A 14,265-nucleotide genomic window follows, 5' to 3' on the forward strand; every position below is an offset into this window, starting at 1 on the left:
AAGTCCATTTTACATTATGTTTTCCTACTATTATTTATAATGTTTTTGGTCATTATTCCACTTTATGTTGCAATTCTAATGCCTTTTTTCTCTTAATTTGCAAGGTTTACATGGAGAAGGAAATTACCGACAACTGGAATTCTGGACCTAAAAGAGCTACAACAGAGATAGCTATTCTACGGAGCTTCAAATGAAGTGAAACTTCACGAGGATTTTTATTGAATATATAAAAAATACTAGAATAAAGAAATACCAGAGGGGGGCACCTGCTGCTCACAAGGCAACAGGGCGCACCGTGATGCCTTCTGGGTCCCACAGCTGGCCTCTGGCCCCCTTCTTCTGCTATATAAAGGGTTTTTCCCTAGAAAAAATGGGAGTAAGGCTTTCGTAACGAAGCGCCACCGTCTCGAGGCGGAACCTGGGCAGGAGCACTTTTGCTCCTTGGTGGAGCGATTTCGCCGGGGATACTTGCCCCCGGGAGGGGGAAATTGAATCCAACGACATCACCAACGATCCTCTCATCATGGGAGGACCAATATTCATCAGCATCTTCACCAGCACCATCTCATCTCAAACCCCAGTTCATCTCTTGTATTCAATCTTTGTCCCAAAACCTCAGATTGGCACCTGTGAGTTGCTAGTACTGTTGATTACATCTTATAGTTGATGCTAGTTGGTTTATTTTGTGGAAGATTATATATTCAGATCCTTAAGCATATTCAATACACCTCTGATCTTGAACATGAATATTATTTGTGAGTAGTTACTTTTGTTCTTGAGGACATGGAAGAAGTCTTATTATAAGTAATCATGTGAAGTTGGTATTCATTCGATGTTTTGATGATATGTATGTTGTTCTTCCTTTAGTGGTGTCATGTGAACATCGACTACATGACACTTCACCATATTTGGGCCTAAGGGGAGGAATTGGGGAGTAATAAGTAGATGATGAGTTGCGAGAGTGATAGAAGCTTAAACCCTAGTTCATGCGTTATTCCATAAGGGGCTGATTTGAATCCATATATTTCACGCTATGGTTAGATTTATCTTCATTCTTCTTACGTAGTTGTGGATGCTTGCGAGAGGGGGTAACCATAAGAGGGTTGCTTGTTGAAGTAAGAGTAGCACCCTAGCATCGGTCCACCCACATATCAAATTATCAAAGTAGCGAAGGCGAACCAACTAAACATGATGAACGCGACTAGGCGAGAATTCTCATGTGTCCTCGAGAACACTTTGCTTTACATAAGAGAACGTTTCGACTTGTCCTTTTATATGAAAAGGATTGGGCCACCTTGCCGCACCTTTGTTACTATTGCTACTTGTTACTTGTTACGAATTACCTTGCTACAAAACTATCTGTTACTGCTACTTTCAGTACTTGCAGAGAATACCTTGCTGAAAACCGCTTATCATTTTATTCTGCTCCTCATTGTGTTCGACACTCTTACTTATCGAAAGGAATACTATTGATCCCCTATACTTGTGGGTCATCAAGACTCTTTTCTAGCATCGTTGCCGGGGAGTGAAGCGCCTTTGGTAGTGGAATTTGGTAAGGAAACATTTTTATTACGTGTTGAAATTTATTGTCACTTATCACTATGGAAAACAATCCCGTGAGGGGCTTGTTCAGGGTATTTTCACCTCGACCGGAAGCAATAAGAGTTGCCCCTCAACCTATAGAACCTACTAAAATTATTTATTATGAGATTCCTTCAGGTATGTTAGAGAAACTATTATCCAATCCTTATGCATGAGATGGAGCAGTACATCCTGATATGCCCCAATCATGAGCAACAACAACAACAACAACAAAGCCTTTAGTCCCAAACAAGTTGGGGTAGGCTAGAGGTGAAACCCATAAGATATCGCGGCCAACTCATGGCTTTGGCAGATGGATAACAAGCTTCCACGCACCATTGTCCATAGCTAGTTCTTTGGTAATACACCAATCCTTCAGGTCTCTCTTAACGGACTCCTCCCATGTCAAATTCTACCCCGACCTCTCTTGACATTCTCCGCATGCTTTAGCCACCCACTATGCACTGGAGTTTCTGGAGGCCTGCGCTTAATATGCCCAAACCATCTCAGACGATGTTGGACAAGCTTCTCTTCAATTGGTGCTACCCCAACTCTATCTCGTATATCATCATTCCTGACTCGATCCTTCCTCGTGTGGCCACACATCCATCTCAACATACACATCTCCGCCACACCTAACTATTGAACATGTCTTCTTTTAGTCGGCCAACACTCTGCGCCATACAACATTGCGGGTCGAACAACCGTCCTGTAAACTTGCCTTTTAGCTTTTGTGGAACTCTCTTGTCATAGAGAATGCCAGAAGCTTGGCGCCACTTCATCCATCCGGCTTTGATTCGATGGTTCACATCTTCATCAATACCCCCATCCTCCTACAGCATTGACCCCAAATATCGAAAGGTGTCTTCTGAGGCACCACTTACCCATCAAGGCTAACCTCCTCCTCCTCACACCTAGTAGTACTGAAATCGCACATCATGTACTCGGTTTTAGTTCCACTAAGCCTAAACCCTTTCGATTCCAAGGTTTGTCTCCATAATGCTAACTTCCTATTTATCCCCGTCCGACTATCGTCAACTAGCACCACATCATCCGCAAAGAGCATACACCATGGGATATCTCCTTGTATATCCCTTGTGACCTCATCCATCACCAAGGCAAAAAGATAAGGGCTCAAAGCTGACCCCTGATGCAGTCCTATCTTAATCGGGAAGTCATCAATGTCGACATCACTTGTTTGAACACTTGTCACAACATTATCGTACATGTCCTTGATGAGGGTAATGTACTTTGCCGGGACTTTGTGTTTCTCCAACGCCCACCACATGACATTCTGTGGTATCTTATCATAGGCCTTCTCCATGTCAATGAACACCATATGCAAGTCCTTCTTTTGCTCCCTGCATCTCTCCATAAGTTGTCGTACCAAGAAAATGGCTTCCATGGTCGACCTCCCAGGCATAAAACCAAACTGATTTTTGGTCACACTTGTCATTCTTCTTAAGCGGTGCTCAATGAATCTCTCCCATAGCTTCATTGTATGGCTCATCAGCTTAATTCCATGGTAATTAGTACAACTCTGAACACCCCCCTTGTTCTTGAAGATTGGTACTAATATATTCCGTCTCCATTCTTCTGGCATCTTGTTTGCCCAAAAAATGAGGCTGAAAAGCTTGGTTAGCCATACTATACTATGTCTCCGAGGCCTTTCCACACCTCAATGGGGATACAATCAGGGCCCATCGCCTTGCCTCCTTTCATCCTTTTTAAAGCCTCCTTGACCTCAAACTCCTGGATTCGCCGCACAAAACGCATGCTGGTCTCATCAAAGGAGTCGTCCAGTTCAATGATAGAACTCTCATTCTCCCCATTGAACAGCTTGTCGAAATACTCCCGCCATCTATGCTTAATCTCCTCGTCCTTCACCAAGAGTTGGTCTGCTCCGTCCTTGATGCATTTGACCTGGCTAATATCCCTTGTCTTCCTCTCTCAGATCTTGGCCATCTTATAGATGTCCTTTCGCCTTCCTTCGTGCCTAACCGTTGGTAGAGGTCCTCATATTCCCGACCCCTTGCTTCACTGACCTGTTGGTAATGGTGTGTCCGAACGTCGTAAACATACTTTATTGGATATGGTGCGATTTATGATATCTCTTACCGATTTACCACTATCGTTTTGGGGTTATGCATTAGAGACAAACGCATTCACGTTAAATAGGGCACCATCTAAATCCGTTGAGACGACACCATATGAACTGTGGTTTGGCAAGAAACCTAAGTTGCCGTTTCTTAAAGTTTGGGGTTGCAACGCTTATGTCAAAAGGATTTAGCGTGATAAGCTCGAACCTAAATCAGAGAAGTGCGTCTTCATAGGATACCCTAAGGAAACAATTGGGTACACCTTCTACCATAGATCCGAAGGCAAAATCTTTGTTGCCGAGAATGGATCCTTTCTATAGAAGGAGTTTCTCTCGAAAGAAGTGAGTGGGAGGAAAGTAGAACTTGATGAGGTAACCATACCTTCTCTTGAATTGGAAAGTAGCACATCAGAGAAATCCATTCCCATGATGCCTACACCAACTAGAGAGGAAGCTAATGATGATGATCGTGAAATTTTAGATCAAGTTACTAATGGACCTCATAGGTCGAACAGAGCACGATCCGCACCAGAGTTGTACAATAATCCTGTCCTCGAAGTCATGTTACTAGACCATGGCGAACCTACGAACTATGAAGAAGCTATGATGAGCCCAGATTCCGATAAATGGCTTGAGGCCATGAAATCTGAGATAGGATCCATGTATGAGAACAAAGTGTGGACTTTGGTGGACTTGCCCAATGATCGGCAAGCCATTGAGAATAAATGGATCTTCAAGAAGAAGACAGACGCTGATGGTAATGTCACCATCTACAAAGCTTGACTTGTCGCAAAAGGTTTTTGACAAGTTCAAGGAGTTGACTATGATGAGACCTTCTCACTCGTAGCGATGCTTAAGTCAGTCCGAATCATGTTAGCAATTGCCGCATCTTATAATTATGAAATCTGGCAAATGGACGTCAAAATTGCATTCCTTAATGGATTTCTTAAAGAAGAGTTGTATATGATGCAACCAGAAGGTTTTGTCGATCCTAAAGGTGCTAACAAAGTGTGCATGCTCCAGCGATCCATCTATGGACTGGTCCAAGCATCTCGAAGTTGGAATGTACGCTTTGATGAGGTGATCAAAGCATATGGTTTTATACAGACTTATGGTGAAGGCTGTATTTATAAGAAAGTGAGTGGGAGCACTGTAGCATTTCTGATATTATATGTGGATGACATATTATTGATTGGAAATGATATAGAATTTATGGATAGCATAAAAGGATACTTGAATAAGAATTTTTCAATGAAAGACCTCGTTGAAGCTGCTTATATATTGGGCATCAAGTTCTATAGGGATAGATCGAGAAGCTTAATAGGACTATCACAAAGCACATACCTTGATAAAGTTTTGAAGAATTTCAAAATGGATTAGTCAAAGAAAGGGTTCTTGCCTGTGTTACAAGGTGTGAAATTGAGCCAGACTCAAAGCCCGACCACGACAGAAGATAGAGAGAGAATGAAAGTCATTCCCTATGCCTCAGCCATAGGTTCTATAAAGTATGCCTTGCTGTGTACCAGACCTGTTGTGTGCCTTGCCATGAGTTTGGCAAGGGGGTACGATAGTGATCCAGGAGTGGATCACTTGACAGCGGTCAAAATTATCCTTAGTGACCTAAGAGGACTAAGGAAATGTTTCTCGGTTATGGAGGTGATAAAGAGTTCGTCGTAAAGGGTTACGTCGATGCAAGCTTTGACACCGATTTAGATGACTCTGAGTATCATTCTGGATACGTATTTAAAGTGGGAGCAATTAGCTAGAGTAGGTCCATGTAGAGCATTGTAGACATAGAAATTTGCAAAAATACATACGGATGTGGCAGATCCGTTGACTAAACTTCTCTCACAAGCAAAACATGATCACATCTTAGTACTCTTTGAGTGTTAATCACATGGCGATATGAACTAGATTATTGACTCTAGTAAACTCTTTGGGTGTTGGTCACATGGCGATGTGAACTATGGGTGTCAATCACATGGCGATGTGAACTAGATTATTGACTCTAGTGCAAGTGGGAGACTAAGGAAATATGCCCTAGAGGCAATAATAAAGTTGTTATTTTATATTTATTATTCATGATAAAGGTTTATTATTCATGCTAGAATTGTATTGATCGGAAACTTAAATACATGTGTGAATACATAAACAAATACCGTGTCCGTAGTGAGCCTCTACTAGACTAGCTCGTTGATCAAAGATGGTTAAGGTTTCCTAACCATAGACATGTGTTGTCATTTGATAAAGGGATCACATCATTAGGAGAATGATGTGATGGACAAGACCCATCTGTTAGCCTAGCATAATGACCATTGAGTTTATTGCTATTGCTTTTCATGTCAAATACATATTCCTTTGACTATGAGATTATGCAACTCCCGGATACCGGAGGAATACCTTGTGTGCTATCAAACATCACAACATAACTGGGTGATCATAAAGATGCTCTACAGGTATCTCCGAAGGTGTTTGTTGAGTTGGCATAGATCGAGATTAGGATTTGTCACTCCGAGTATCGGAGAGGTATCTCTGGGCCCTCTCGGTAATACACATCATAAGCTTGCAAGCAAATGACTAAGGAATTGGTCACACGGTGATGTTTTAGGAGACGAGTAAACAGACTTGCCGGTAACGAGATTGAACTAGGTATGAAGATATCGACGATCGAATCTCGGGCAAGTAACATACCGATGGACAAAGGGAATTACGTACGTTGTCATAACGGTTCGACCGATAAAGATCTTCATAGAATATGTAGGAGCCAATATGGGCGTCCAGGTTCCGCTATTGGTTATTGACCGGAGAGGTGTCTCGGTCATGTCTACATAGTTCTCGAACCCGTAGTGTCCGCACGCTTAACGTTCGTTAACGATATAGTGTTATATGATTTGGTGACCGAATGTTGTTCGGAGTCCCATATGAGATCACAAACATGACGAGGAGTTTTGAAATTGTTGAGAGGTAAAGATTGATATATAGGACGATGGTATTCAGACACCGGAAGTGTTTCAGAGAAAACCGGATAGTCATCGGAGTATCGGAGGGGTACCGGTCACCCCCGGGAGAGTATTGGGCCTATTGGGCCATAAGAGGGGAGCACACCAGCCCACAAGGGGCTGGCGCCCCCCCATGGCAGCCGCCCAAGTGGGGAAAGGAAAGGGGGGAGGATTCGGCCTCCCCTTCCTTCTCTCTTCCCCCTTTCCTTTCTTCTCTGGCAAATAAGGAAAGGGGAGGGGGCACTTGGGGATGACCCCAAGTAGGATTCGGCCTACTTGGGGCACCCTCCTGGCTGCTCCCTCCTCCCCCACCTATATATATTGGGAGGGGGTGTGCCTAGCACAAGGACATCAATCCCTTAGCCGTGTGCGGCGCCCCCTCCATCGTTTACACCCCGGTCATATTTTCATAGTGCTTAGGCGAAGCCCTGCGGAGATAGCTTCACCATCACCGTCACCGCGCCGCCGTGCTGCCGGAACTCATCTACTACCTTCTCATCTTGCTGGATCAAGAAGTCGGAGTATGTCACCGAGCTGAACGTGTGCAGAACGCGGAGGTGCCATACGTTCGGTACTTGATCGGTTGGAGTGCGAAGAAGTTCGCTGCATCAACCGCGTTGTTAAACGCTTCCACTTACGATCTACGAGGGTACATAGACACACTCTCCCCTCTCATTGCTATGCATCTCCATGGATATATCTTACGTGTGCGTTGAATCTTTTTTGTTTTCCATGCAACGTTTCCCAACAGTGGCATCCGAGCCAGGTCTATGCGTATATGCACGAGTAGAACACAAAGAGTTGTGGGCGGTGATAGTCATACTGCTTACCACCAACGTCTCATTTTGATTCGGCGGTATTGTGGGATGAAGTGGCCCAGGCCAACCTTACATGTCCATGCACATGAGACTAGTTCCACCGAATGACATGCAACTAGTTTTGCATAAAGGTGGCTGGAGGGTGTCTGTTTCTCCTACTTTAGTTGAATCAAATTTGACTGCGGCCAGTCCTTGAAGAAGGTTAAAACAGCAAACTTGATGAATCACCGTTGTAGTTTTATGCGTAGGTAAGAACGGTTCTTGCTAGAAGCCCGTAGCAGCGACGTAAAACTTGCAACGGCAAAGTAGAGGACATTTAACTTGTTTTTGCAGGGCATGTTGTGATGTGATATGGTCAAGATATGATGTGATATAATGTTGATGTATGAGATGATCATGTTTTGTAATATCGACAACCGGAAGGAGCCTTAGGGTTGTCTTTTTATTGTATGAAGTGCAAGCACCATGTAGTTGCTTTACTTTATCACTATGCGTTAGCGATAGTTGTAGAAGCAATAGTTGGTGTGACGACCTCGACGCAACGACGCTACGATGGAGATCCAGGTGTCAAGCCGATGACGATGGAGATCATGACGATGCTTTGGAGATGAAGATCAAAAGCACAAGATGATGATGGCCATATCATGTCACGTATTTTGATTGCATGTGGTGTTTATCCTTTATACATATTATTTTGCTTAGAACGATGGTAGCATTATAAGATGATCCCTTCACTTAATTTCAAGATAGAAGTGTTGTCCCTGAGTATGCACCTTTGCTACAGTTCGTCGTTTCGAGACACCACATGGTGATCGGGTGTGATAGACTCTACGTTCACATACAACGGGTGTAAGACAGTTTTGCACATGTAGAATACTTGGGTTAAACTTGATGAGCCTACAATGTACAAACATGGTCTCAGATCATGCTACCTCTGGAGCACTGCGTTGGTTTTCCCTTGAAGAGGAAAGGGTGATGCAGTAAAGTAGCGTAAGTATTTCCCTCAGTTTTTGAGAACCAAGGTATCAATCCAGTAGGAGACCACGCTCGAGTCCCACGCACCTACACAAACAAATAAGAACCTCGCAACCAACACGATAAAGGGGTTGTCAATCCCTTCACGGTCACTTACGAGAGTGAGATTGATAGAGATGATAAGATAATATTTTTGGTATTTTTATGGTAAAGAGTAAAAGTAAAGAAAGCAAAATAAACGGCGCCGGAAATAGATAGTTGACGGGAGATTAATATGATGGAAAATAGAGCCGGGGGCCATAGGTTTCACTAGTGGCTACTCTAAAGATAGCATAAGTATTACGGTGGGTAAACGAATTACTGCCGAGCAATTGATAGAATTGAGCATAATTATGAGAATATCTAGGTATGATCATGTATATAGGCATCACGTCCGTGAGAAGTAGACCGACTCCTGCCTGCATCTACTACTATTACTCCACACATCGACCGCTATCCAGCATGCATCTAGAGTATTAAGTTCATAAGAACGGAGTAACGCTTTAAGCAAGATGACATGATGTAGAGGGACAAACTCATGCAATATGATATAAACCCCATCTTTTTATCCTCGATGGCAACAATACAATACGTGTCGTTTCCCCTTCTGTCACTGGGATCGAGCACCGCAAGATTGAACCCAAAGCTAAGCACTTCTCCCATTGCAAGAAAGATCAATCTAGTAGGCCAAACCAAACTGATAATTCGAAGAGACTTGCAAAGATAACCAATCATACATAAAAGAATTTAGAGGAGATTCAAATATTGTTCATAGATAATCTTGATCATAAACCCACAATTCATTGGATCTCGACAAACCCACCGCAAAAAAAGAGTTACATCAAATAGATCTCCAAGAGAATCGAAGAGAACTTTGTATTGAGATCCAAAGAGAGAGAAGAAGCCATCTAGCTAACAATTATGGACCCGAAGGTCTGAGGTAAACTACTCACACATCATCAGAGAGGCTATGGTGTTGATGTAGAAGCCCCCCGTGATCGATGCCCCCTCCGGCGGAGCGTCGGAAAAGGCCCCAAGATGGGATCTCATGGGTACAGAAGGTTGCGGCGGTGGAAATAGGGTTTTGGCTCCGTGTCTGATGGTTTGGGGGTATGTTGGTATATATAGGAGGAAGAAGTAGGTCGGTGGAGCTACGAGGGGCCCACGAGGGTGGAGGGCGCGCCCAGGGGGGTAGGCGCGCCCCCTTGTCTCGTGGCCTCCTCGGTGATTTCTTGACGTCCACTCCAAGTCCTCTGGATCACGTTTGTTCCAAAAATAACTCTCCCGAAGCTTTCATTCCGTTTGGACTCTGTTTGATATTCCTTTCCTTTGAAACACTGAAATAGGCAAAAAACATCAATTTGGGCTGGGCCTCCGGTTAATAGGTTAGTCCCAAAAATAATATAAAAGTGTATAATAAAGCCCATTAAACGTCCAAAACAGAATATATAATAGCATGAAACAATCAAAAACTATAGATACGTTGGAGACGTATCAAGCATCCCCAAGCTTAATTCCTGCTCGTCCTTGAGTAGGTAAATGATAAAAAACAGAATTTTTGATGTGGAATGCTACTTAGCATAATTTTCAATGCAATTCTCTTATTTGTGGTATGAATATTCAGATCCGAAAGATTCAAGATAAAAGTTTAATATTGACATAAAAAATAATAATACTTCAAGCATACTAATAAAGCAATCATGTCTTCTCAAAATAACATGGCCAAAGAAAGTTATCCCTACAAAATCATATAGTCTGGCTATGCTCTATCTTCATCACACAAAGTATTTAATCATGCACAACCCCGATGACAAGCCAAGCAATTGTTTCATACTTTTGATGTTCTCAAACTTTTTCAATCTCCACGCAATACATGAGCGTGAGCTATGGATATAGCACTATATGTGGAATAGAATGGTGGTTGTGGAGAAGACAAAAAAGAAGAAGATAGTCTCACATCAACTAGGCGTATCAATGGGCTACGGAGATGCCCATCAATAGATATCAATGTGAGTGAGTAGGGATTGCCATGAAACGGATGCACTAGAGCTATAGGTGTATGAAAGCTCAACAAAAGAAACTAAGTGGGTGTGCATCCAACTTGCTTGCTCATGAAGACCTAGGGCATTTTGAGGAAGCCCATCATTGGAATATACAAGCCAAGTTCTATAATGTAAAATTCCCACTAGTATATGAAAGTGACAACATAGGAGACTCTCTATCATGAAGATCATGGTGCTACTTTTGAAGCACAAGTGTGGTAAAAGGATAGTAACATTGTCCCTTCTCTCTTTTTCTCTCATTATTTTTATTTTTTTATTTTTTTATTTGGGCATTTTCTCTTTTTTTATGGCCTCTTTTTTCGTCTGGAGTCTCATCCCGACTTGTGGGGGAATCATTGTCTCCATCATCCTTTCCTCAATGGGACAATGCTCTAATAATGATGATCATCACACTTTTATTTACTTACAACTCAAGAATTACAACTCAATACTTAGGACAAAAATATGACTCTATGTGAATGCCTCCGGCGGTGTACCGGGATATGCAATGAATCAAGAGTGACATGTATGAAAATTATGAACGGTGGCTTTGCCACAAATACGATGTCAACTACATGATCATGCAAAGCAATATGACAATGATGGAATGTGTCATAGCAAACGGAACGGTGGTAAGTTGCATGGCAATATATCTCGGAATGGCTATGGAAGTGCCATGATAGGTAGGTATGGTGGCTGTTTTGAGGAAGGTATATGGTGGGTGTATGATACCGGCAAAAAGTGTGCAGTATTAGAGAGGCTAGCAATGGTGGAAGGGTGAGAGTGCGTATAATCCATGGACTCAACATTAGTCATAAAGAACTCATATACTTGTTGCAAAAATCTATTAGTTATCAAAACAAAGTACTACGCGCATGCTCCTAGGGGGATAGATTGGTAGGAAAAGACCATTGCTCGTCCCCGACCGCCACTCATAAGGAAGACAATCAATAAATAAATCATGCTCCGACTTCATCACATAACGGTTCACCATACGTGCATGCTACGGGAATCACAAACTTTAACACAAGTATTTCTCAAATTCACAACTACTCAACTAGCATGACTCTAATATCACCATCCTCATATCTCAAAACAATTATCAAGTATCAAACTTCTCTTAGTATTCAACGCACTTATAAGAAAGTTTTTACTAATCTCAGATGCCTATCATATTAGGACTAATTTCTCAATTTAAGCAAATTACCATGCTGTTTTGTAGGACTCTCAAAATAATATAAGTGAAGCACTAGAGCAAAAACTATATAGCTCAAAAGATATAAGTGAAGCACATAGAGTATTCTAACAAATTCCGAATCATGTGTGTCTCTCTCAAAAGGTGTGTACAGCAAGGATGATTGTGGTACACTAAAAATCAAAGACTCAAATCATACAAGACGCTCCAAGCAAAACACATATCATGTGGTGAATAAAAATATAGCTCCAAGTAAAGTTACCGATGGACGGAGACGAAAGAGGGGATGCCTTCCGGGGCATCCCCAAGCTTTGGCTTTTTGGTGTCCTTGGATTTACCTTGGGGTGCCTTGGGCATCCCCAAGCTTAGGCTCTTGCCACTCCTTGTTCCACAACCCATCAAATCCTTACCCAAAACTTGAAAACTTCACAACACAAAACTTAACAGAAAATCTCGTGAGCTCCGTTAGCGAAAGAAAACAAAAAACCACTTAAAGGTACTGTATTGAACTCATTCTTTATTTATATTGGTGTTAAACCTACTATATTCCAACTTATTTATGGTTTATACACTATTTTACTAGCCATAGACTCATCAAAATAAGCAAACAACACACGAAAAACAGAATCTGTCAAAAACAGAACAGTCTGTAGTAATCTGTAACTAACGCAAACTTCTGGAACTCAGAAAAATCTACCAAAATAGGAAGACCTAGATAATTTGTTTATTGATCTTCTGCAATTGGAATCAGTATTTTATCACGTTCTGGTGATTTTAAACAATTGTTTTCGTGAACATAAAGTTTCTGGAATTTTCAGCAAGATCAAATAACTATCATCCAAGAAGATCCTATAGGTTTCACTTGGCACAAACACTAATTAAAACATAAAAACACATCTAACCAGAGGCTAGATCAAAGATTTATTCCTAAACAGAACCAAAAATCAAAAAACTAAAAATAAAATTGGGTTGCCTCCCAACAAGCGCTATCGTTTAACGCCCCTAGCTAGGCATAAAAGCGAGGATAGATCTAGGTATTGCCATCTTTGGTAGGCAATCCATAAATGGCTCTCATAATAGATTCATATGGTAATTTAATTTTCTTTCTAGGGAAGTGTTCCATGCCTTTCCTTAGCGTAAATTGGAATCTAATATTCCCTTCCTTCATATCAATGATTGCACCAATCATTCTAAGGAAAGGTCTACCAAGAATAATAGGACATGAAGGATTGCAATCTATATCAAGAACAATGAAATCTACGGGCACATAGTTACTATTTGCAACAATAAGAAAATCATTAATTCTTCCCATAGGTTTCTTAATAGTGGAATCCGCAAGGTGCAAGTTTAAAGAACAATCATCAAATTCACGGAAACCTAACAAATCACACAAAGTTTTTGGAATCGTGGAAACACTAGCACCCAAATCACGCAAAGCATAGCATTCATGATCTTTAATTTCAATTTTAATTGTAGGTTCCCACTCATCATAAAGTTTTCTAGGGATAGAAACTTCCAACTCAAGTTTTTCTTCATAAGATTGCATTAAAGCATCAACAATATGTTTAGTAAAAGCTTTATTTTGACTATAAGCATGAGGAGAATTTTCATATATTGCAACAAGGAAATACAATCTATCAAAGAGCAATTATCATAATCAAATTCCTTGAAATCCAAGATAGTGGGTTCATTGATATCCAAAGTTTTGACCTCTTCAATCCCACTTTTACCAAATTTTGCATCAAGATATGAAAACTCCGAATTTTTGGGACGCCTTCTAACTAAAGTTGACTCATCTCCAGTCCCATCATTATCAAGATTCATATTGCAAAACAAAGATTTAATAGGGGACACATCAATAACTTTTAGATCTTCATCTTTATTCTCATAAAAAATTTGAAGAACACGCTTTTACAAAGCATTCTTTCTTAGCACGCATCCTAGCGGTTCTTTCTTTGCACTCATCAATGGAAATTCTCATGGCTTTGAGAGACTCATTGATATCATGCTTAGGTGGAATAGATCTAAGTTTCAAAGAATCAACATCAAGAGAAATTCTATCCATGTTCCTAGCCAATTCGTCAACTTTAAGCAATTTTTCTTCAAGCAAAGCATTGAAATTCTTTTGTGAATTCATAAACTCTTTAACACTAGTCTCAAATTCAGGGGGAATATTATTAAAAGTTCCATAGGAATTGTTGTAGGAATTACCATAATTATTAGAGGAATTACTAGGGAACGGCCTAGGATTAAAGTTTCCTCTATACGCGTTGTTACCAAAATTATTCCTACCAACAAAATTCACATCCATAGATTCATTATTATTCTCAATCAAAGTAGACAAAGGCATATCATTAGGATCAGAAGAAACACTCTTATTAGCAAATAATTTCATAAGTTCATCCATCTTTCCACTCAAAACATTAATTTCTTCTATCGCATGCACTTTTTTACTAGTAGATCTTTCAGTGTGCCATTGAGAATAATTAACCATAATATTATCTAGGAGTTTAGTAGC

This window comes from Triticum aestivum, chromosome 5D (genome assembly GCF_018294505.1).
Source record: "Triticum aestivum cultivar Chinese Spring chromosome 5D, IWGSC CS RefSeq v2.1, whole genome shotgun sequence".
Lineage (NCBI taxonomy): Eukaryota > Viridiplantae > Streptophyta > Magnoliopsida > Poales > Poaceae > Triticum > Triticum aestivum.